The sequence below is a fragment of the Manis javanica genome, chromosome 2 (genome assembly GCF_040802235.1).
Source record: "Manis javanica isolate MJ-LG chromosome 2, MJ_LKY, whole genome shotgun sequence".
NCBI lineage: Eukaryota > Metazoa > Chordata > Mammalia > Pholidota > Manidae > Manis > Manis javanica.
In genome coordinates, this window is record NC_133157.1 from 90157455 (window position 1) to 90166319 (window position 8865).

The following is an 8865-nucleotide window of genomic DNA, read 5'->3' on the forward strand; positions in this document are numbered from 1 at the left end:
CAGAAGCTCACCTTTCAGAGATTCACTTCTTTTTTCATAATTTCTCTTTCCGTTTGGCTCCAGGTGATGCTGAGGGACCAAAAGCATGACAGGCTGGGACCAAGTCCCACTCACCTCCATAGACAAGCTGCAGAGGCTCGGTGTCTATACACATGACTTTCTACATTTACCCAACAGGCCCCGAGGTTTCCTGTCCTTGTACTCATTTGTAACATAGATAAAAACATTTTCCCTTTTCCTTCCTTGAAGAATGTAAAGAAGGACTTCTTATGTGAGACCCGCCCTGGCTTTCTTGGGTCAGTGTATTTCTGTGCTCAAGAAACACACACGTGCTCAGACCCACAGGCCCCTCTGAGCTCCGTCAGTCCGCACGCTGCCTCCCGAGGCCTGGGCCCCACTGCAGCCCCTGCTCAGAGGTGCTGCAGGCTCAGCACTGCCCTCGGGTCAGCCTGGATGAAGCCTTGCCCCAGACCCCTGCCCCAGGAAGGCAGCTGGTGGATCAGTGCTCAGGGGCCTGTCCTACCTCAGGCATCAAATTCTTAGGATCTCAGCCTCAGCCGCTGGCCCCTGGGTTTGGAACTTAGGCCTGGAGCCCTTTACCCCACCTGGCTTCTGTCTGGGATCTTGGGAGAGATCCTCCTACTGGAACTCATGCCTGGCCTGGCTTATGCCTAGAAGGAGGATCTTGGATTCCTTCCTGAGAAAAGATGTTCTCTTCTTTCCCATCCCAGGAGCCTCTACAGCTGACTCCAAGAAGCAGAAGTAATCATAGAGAGACTCACATTCTGTCTGGTCTGGGCCAAGGGCTCCTTACCTTCCTGATGTTTCCGTGTTTTCTAGGTGGTGGTGAGGATGGATCACTTGGGAGGAAGGGGAATGACAGGAGGAGGAGCCCCAGTCCACACTGGATGCCAATGATGGTGTCAGTCACCCAGGAGGTTGAGCTGGAGCTAAGCCAGGTAGCCAGAACGCTTTTCAGAGAGACAACGGGCTCCTGTGAGTGGGGGAGGGGACAGGGGAGAAGCAGGCTGGACCACAGCCCCTCCCCCACCATCCAGTCCCACAGGGTTCTGTACCCTCCTGGGCCCTATAGGTCCTTCTTTCCAACTCTATTCACTCTGTCAGAGAGACCTTAGCCAATTTTCCATTCATCCAGATGATGTTATCTGGTCCCCGCTGTCCTTTTTCTTTTAAGGTATCATTGATATACACTCTTATGAAGGTTTCACATGAGAAACAATGTGGTTACTACATTCACCCATGTTATCCAGTCCCCACCCCATACCCCATTGCAGCCACTGTCCATCAGTGTAGTAAGATGCCACAGAGTCACTACTTGTGTTCTCTGTGCTACACTGTGTTCCCCAGGATCCCCCCCACACCATGTGGACTAATCATAATACCCCTCAATCCAGTTCTCCCATCCTCCCCCCACTCTCCTTTGCTATGCACTAGTCCCTTCTTGGAGTCTGTGAGTCTGCTGCTGTTTTGTTCCTTCAGTTTTGCTTTGTTGTTATACTCCACATATGGGGGAAATCACTTGGTATTTGTCTTTCTCCGCCTGACTTATTTCACTGAGCATAATACCCTCCAGCTCTATCCATGTTGTTGCAAATGGTAGGATTTGTTTCTTACGGCTGAAGAGCCTTCCATTGTGTAAATGTACCACATATTCTTTATCCATTCATCTGCTGATGGACACTTGAGTCGCTTCCGTATCTTGACTATTGTAAATAGTGCTGTAATAAAAATAGGGATGCATATGTCTTTTTGAATCTGAGAACTTGTTGTCTTTGGATGAATTCCTATGAGTTGAATTGCCAGGTCAAATTGTATTTCTATTTTTAGTTTTTTGAGAAACCTCCATATTGCTTTCCACAATGGTTGAACTAGCTTACATTCCTACCAGCAGTGTAGGAGGGTTCCGCTTTCTCCACATCTTCGCCAGCATTTGTTTTCTTGTCTTTTGGAATTTGGCCAACCTAACCATTGTGAGATTATATCTCATTGTGGTTTTAATTTGCATTTTCCTGATAATTAATGATGTGGAGCATCTTTTCATGTGCCTATTGGCCATCTGAATTTCTTCGACAGAGAAGTGTTCATATACTCTGCCCATTTTTTTTTTTTTTTTTTAGAGGGCATCTCTCATATTTATTGATCAAATGGTTGTTAACAAAAATAAAATTCTGTATAGGGGGGTCAATGCTCAATGCAAAATCATTAATCCATCTCAAGCCTAGTTCTCATCAGTCTCCAATCTTCTGAAGCATAACGAACAAGTTCTTACATAGTGAACGAATTCTTACATAGTGAATAAGTTCTTACATGGTGAACAGTACAAGGGCAGTCATCACAGAAACTTTCGGTTCTGATCACGCATTATGAACTATAAACAATCAGGTCAAATATGAATATTCGTTTGATTTTCATACTTGATTTATATGTGGATCCCACATTTCTCCCTTTATTATTATTATTATTTTTATTTTTAATAAACTGCTGAAGTGGTAGGTAGATGCAAGATAAAGGTAGAAAACATAGTTTAGTGTTGTAAGAGAGCAATTGTAGATGATCAGGTGTGTGCCTGTAGACTATGTGCTAATCTGAGCTGGCCAAGGGCAATAAAACATCCATGGATGCAGAAGCTTTCTCTCAACACAGGGCGGGTGAGGTTCTAAGCTTCACCACTGTTGTTCCCCAATTTCTCACCTGATAGCCCCCCTGCGACTGTGCCTGTCTTAGGTTGTTCCTCTCTTGAGGAATCTTATCAGTCTCTGGCTAACCAGTCATCTTCCGGGGCCATAGGGAAATGTAAAGTTGGTAAGTGAGAGAGAAGCCATATTGTTTGAAAAGGTTAGCTTTTTACTTCTTTGCAGATTTATGCCCTGTGGCTTCTATGCCCAGCACTTGTCTCGAGGTACCTTTACCACCTGAAGGAATTATGATACTCGGTAAATTTGATATGAGGCACAAATTCTACTTAAGGGTTGTAATTAGGAAGGAAGAAGAAAAGCTATAGAGGTAGCATATGGAAGAAAACATGGGAGGATTGATTATTTCTTTGACATATCTTCTTGTAGAGTACCTTAAGTATGTATAGGTTTTAAACTACTAACTAACTTGTGCACACATATTAGCATAATAGGAATACATTGACATAAACAAAGCAAATCTATAATTACCATCCATCTCCAGTGAAGCCAAGAAAACCATTTAGGCACCCTAGGCATTTGTGAAAATTAGTCTATGATATGATGGATATTGTCCAACTGTACTTGAACAGTCTGAGAGAAATCAGACAAATTAAAACAACCCATTTCTGGGATCTGTTCACATCCCATATGTTCTTTTAACCGTAGATGGTCTATAGTCATAAGATTTTGGAGTGCTACAACTTGCACCCCTCCCAACTCCTGGTTGAGTTCCAACAGTACAGATCTGGTCAAATTCGTTGTCTCACTGTATGCACATGCCAGCCTAGACACCTCCCTCCTCATTCCAATGGCAAGTCCAGGAAACGGTGGGGTGGACACAGCCACAACTGCAGCATCGCCTGGATCCCTGCGAAGGCTTTTTGATGATCATCCCCCGGCACGAGTCCTCCAGAGAGTGCTGATGCCGGAAGCTCCTCCTCATATCGTATCTAAGTTCATTTTCTGGGTAGCCAAGCTAGGCCTTGATCTTCTGCATAGAAACAAACAGACCCTTTGCCCATACTTTGACATGCCCTCTATACCACTATGTAGAACTCATTGGAGGTCAGCACACAGGAACTGCTTTTTTTTTTAATTTTTATTTTTTTATTTTATTTTATGTTTTTATTTTAATTAAGAGAAAGGAATATTATCAGAAAAAAGTACCTCCATAGCTGATCATCTGACACCCTTTAAGTGATCAACATTAAGGATATTTAAAGCATGCGTTAATCTTTGATTTACCAATTGTTTTATCCTGTCAAGGAGTAATCACACTTTTCTTTCTTTCTTTCTTTCTTTCTTTTTTAATCTTTAATCTACACTTACATGAAGAATACTATGTTTACTATGCTCTCCCCTATATCAGGTCCCCCCTAAAAAACACATTACGGTCACTGTCCATCAGCATAGCAAAATGTAGAATCACTACTTGTCCTCTCTGTGTTGTGCAGCCCACCCTCCCCTTTCTCCCTCCCCCCCATGCATGCTAATCTTAATACCCCCCTTCTACTTCCCCCACCTTAAACCCCCCTGCCCACCCATCCTCCCCAGTTCCTTTCCCTTTGGTACCTGTTAGTCCATTTTTGGGTTCTGTAATTCCACTGCTGTATTGCTCCTTCAGTTTTTCCTTTGTTCTTATTCTCCTCAGATGAGTGAAATCATTTGGTATTTCTCTTTCTAGGCTTGGCTTATTTCACTGAGCATAATACTCTCCAGCTCCATCCATGTTGTTGCAAATGGTAGGATTTTTCCTCTTCCTATGGCTGAGTAGTATTCCATTGTGTATATGTACCACATCTTCTTTATCCATTCATCTACCAATGGACATTTAGGTTGCTTCCAATTCCTGGCTATTGTAAATAGTGCTGCGATAAGCATAGGGGTGCATCTGTCTTTCTCAAACTTGATTGCTGCGTTCTTAGGGTAAATTCCTAGGAGTGGAATTCCTGGGTCTAATGGTAGGTCTGTTTTGAGCATTTTGATGAACCTCCATACTGCTTTCCACAATGGTTGAACTAATTTACATTCCCACCAGCAGTGTAGGAGGGTTCCCCTTTCTCCACAGCCTCGCCAACATTTGTTGTTGTTTGTCTTTTGGATGGCAGCTAACCTTACTGGTGTGAGGTGATACCTCATTGTAGTTTTAATTTGCATTTCTCTGATAATTAGTGATGTGGAGCATCTTTTCATGTGTCTGTTGGCTATCTGTATTTCTTTTTTAGAGAACTGTCTGTTCAGTTCCTCTGCCCATTTTTTAATTGGGTTATTTGTTTTTTGTTTGTTGAGGCGTGTGAGCTCTTTATATATTCTGGACGTCAAGCCTTTATCAGATCTGTCATTTTCAAATATATTCTCCATACTGTAGGGTTCCTTTTTGTTCTATTGATGGTGTCTTTCGCTGTACAGAAGATTTTCAGCTTAATGTAGTCCCACTTGCTCATTTTTGCTGTTGTTTTCCTTTCCCAGGGAGATATGTTCAAGAAGAGGTCACTCATGTTTATGTCTAAGAGGTTTTTGCCTATGTTTTTTTCCAAGAGTTTAATGGTTTCAGGATTTACATTCAGGTCTTCGATCCATTTTGAGTTTACCTTTCTATATGGGGTTAGACAAAGGTCCAGTTTCATTCTCCTACATGTAGCTGTCCAGTTTTGCCAGCACTATCTGTTGAAGAGACTGTCATTTTGCCATTGTATGTCCATGGCTCCTTTATCAAATACTAATTGACTATATATGTTTGGGTTAATTTCTGGGGTCTCTAATCTGTTCCACTGGTCTGTGGCTCTGTTCTTGTGCCAGTACCAAATTGTCTTGATTACTATGGCTTTGTAGTAGAGCTTGAAGTTGGGGAGTGAGATCCTCCTACTTTATTCTTCTTTTTCAGGATTGCTTTGGCTATTTGGGGTCTTTGGTGCTTCCATATGAATTTTTGAACTATTTGTTCTAATTTATTGAAGAATGTTGCTTGTAATTTGATAGGGATTGCATCAAATCTGTATATTGCTTTAGGCAGGATGGCCATTTTGACAATATTAATTCTTCCTAGCCATGAGCATGGGATGAGTTTCCATTTATTAGTGTCCCCTTTAATTTCTCTTAAGAGTGACTTGTAGTTTTCAGAGTATAAGTCTTTCACTTCTTTGGTTAGGTTTATTCCTAGGTATTTTATTCTTTTTGATGCAATGGTGAATGGAATTGTTTTCCTGATTTCTCTTTCTATTGGTTCATTGTTAGTGTATAGGAAAGCTACAGATTCCTGTGTGTTAATTCTGTATCCTGCAATTTTGTATTCTGATATCAGTTCTGGTAGTTTTGGAGTAGATTCTTTAGGGTTTTTTATGTACAGTATCATATCATCTGCAAATAGTGACAGTTTAACTTCTTCTTTACCAATCTGGATTCCTTGTATTTCTTTGTTTTGTCTGATTGCCGTGGCTAGGACCTCCAGTACTATGTTAAATAACAGTGGGGAGAGTGGGCTTCCCTGTCTGGTTCCCGATCTCAGAGGAAATGCTTTCAGCTTCTCGCTGTTCAGTATAATGCTGGCTGTGGGTTTATCATATATGGCCTTTATTATGTTGAGGTACTTGCCCTCTATTCCCATTTTGCTGAGAGTTTTTATCATGAATGGATGTTGAATTTTGTCAAATGCTTTTTCAGCATCTATGGAGATGATCATGTGGTTTTTGTCTTTCTTTTTGTTGATGTGGTGGATGATGTTGATGGATTTTCGAATGTTGTACCATCCTTGCACCCCTGGGATGAATCCCACTTGGTCATGGTGTACAATCCTTTTGATGTATTTTTGAATTCAGTTTACTAATATTTTATTAAGTATTTTTGCATCTACATTCATCAGGGATATTGGTCTGTAGTTTCCTTTTTTGGTGGGGTCTTTGCCTGGTTTTGGTATTAGGGTGATGTTGGCTTCATAAAATGAGTTTGGGAGTATTCCCTCCTCTTCTATTTTTTGGAAAACTTTGAGAATGGGTATTATGTCTTCTCTGTGTGTCTGATAAAATTCCGAGGTAAATCCATCCAGTCCCCGGGTTTTGTTCCTGGGTAGTTTTTGATTACCGTTTCAATTTCATTGCTCGTAATTGGTTTGTTTAACTTTTGTGTTTCTTTCTTGGTCTGTCTTGGGAGGTTGTATTTTTCTAGGAAGTTGTCCATTTCTTCTAGGTTTTCCAGCTTGTTGGCATATAGGTTTTCATAGTAGTCTTTAATAATTCTTTGCATTTCTGTGGGGTCTCTTGTGATTTTTCCATTCTCATTTCTGATTGTGTTGATTTGTGTTGATTCTCTTTTTCTCTTAATAAGTTTGGCTAGAGGCTTATCTATTTTGTTTATTTTCTCAAAGAACCAGCTCTTGGTTTCATTGATTTTTGCTATTGTTTTATTCTTTTCAATTTTGTTTATTTCTTCTCTGATCTTTATTATGTCCCTTCTTCTGCTGACTTTAGGCCTCATTTGTTCTTCTTTTTGCACTTTTGATAGTTGTGATGTTAGACTATTCATTTGGGATTGTTCTTCCTTCTTCAGGTGTGCCTGGATCGCTATATATTTTCTTCTTAAGACTCTTTTCGCTGTATCCCACAGAAGTTGGGGCTTTGTGTTGTTGTCGTCATTTGTTTCTATATATTCCTTGATCTCTATTTTGATTTGTTCATTGATCCATTGATTATTTAGAAGCATGTTGTTAAGCCTCCATGTGTTTGTGAGCCTTTTTGTTTTCTTTGTAGAATTTATTTCTAGCTTTATACCTTTGTGGTCTGAAAAATTGGTTGGTAGAATTTCAATATTTTGGAATTTACTGAGGCTCTTTTTGTGAGCTAGTATGTGGTCTTTTCTGGAGAATGTTCCATGTGCACTTGAGAAGAATGTATATCCTGTTGCTTTTGGATGTAGAGTTCTATAGATGTCTGTTAGGTCCATCTATTCTAATGTGTTGTTCAATGTCTGTGTGTCTTTACTTATTTTCTGCCCAGTGGATCTATCCTTTGGGGTGAGTGGTGTGCTGAAGTCTCCTAAAATGAATGCATTGCAGTCTATTTCCCTCTTTAGTTCTGTTAGTATTTGGCTCACAAATGCTGGTGCTCCTGTGTTGGGTGCATATATATTTAGAATGGTTATATCCTCTTGTTGGACTGAGCCCTTTATCATTATGTAGTGTCCTTCTTTATCTCTTGTTACTTTCTTTGTTTTGAAGTCTATTTTGTCTGATATTAGTACTGCAACCCCTGCTTTCTTCTCACTGTTGTTTGCCTGAAATATGTTTTTCCATCCCTTCACTTTTAGTCTCTGCATGTCTTTGGGTTTGAGGTGAGTTTCTTGTAAGCAGCATGTAGATGGGTCTTGCTTTTTTATCCATTCTATTACTCTGTGTCTTTTGATTGGTGCATTAAGTCCATTTACAGTTAAGGTGACTATTGAGAGCTATGTACTATTGCCATTGCAGGCTTTAGATTCGTGGTTACCAAAGGTTCAAGGTTAGCTTCTTTAGTATCTTACTGCCTAACTTAGCTCGCTTATTGAGCTGTTATATACACTGTCTGGAGATTCTTTTCTTCTCTCCCTTCTTATTCCTCCCTCTCCATTCTTTATATGTTGTATGTTTTGTTCTGTGCTCTTTGTAGGAGTGCTCCCATCTAGAGCAGTCCCTGTAAGATGCCCTGTAGAGGTGGTTTGTGGGAAGCAAATTCCCTCAGCTTTTGCATGTCTCGGAATTGTTTAATCCCACCATCATATTTAAATGATAGTCATGCTGGATACAGTATCCTTGGTTCAAGGTTCTTCTGTTTCATTGCATTAAATATATCATGCCATTCTCTTCTGGCCTGTAGGGTTTCTGTTGAAAAGTCTGATGTTAGCCTGATGGGTTTTCCTTTATAGGTGACCTTTTTTCTCTCTAGCTGCCTTTAAAACTCTTTCCTTGTCCTTGATCCTTGCCATTTTAATTAATATGTGTCTTGGTGTTGTCCTCCTTGGATCCTTTCTGTTGGGGGTTCTGTGTATTTCTGTGGTCTGTTCGATTATTTCCTCCCCCAGTTTGGGGAAGTTTTCAGCAATTATTTCTTCAGAGACTTTCTATCCCTTTTCCTCTTTCTTCTTCTTCTGGTACCCCTATAATATGAATATTAGTCCTTTTGGATTGGTCACATAGTTCTCT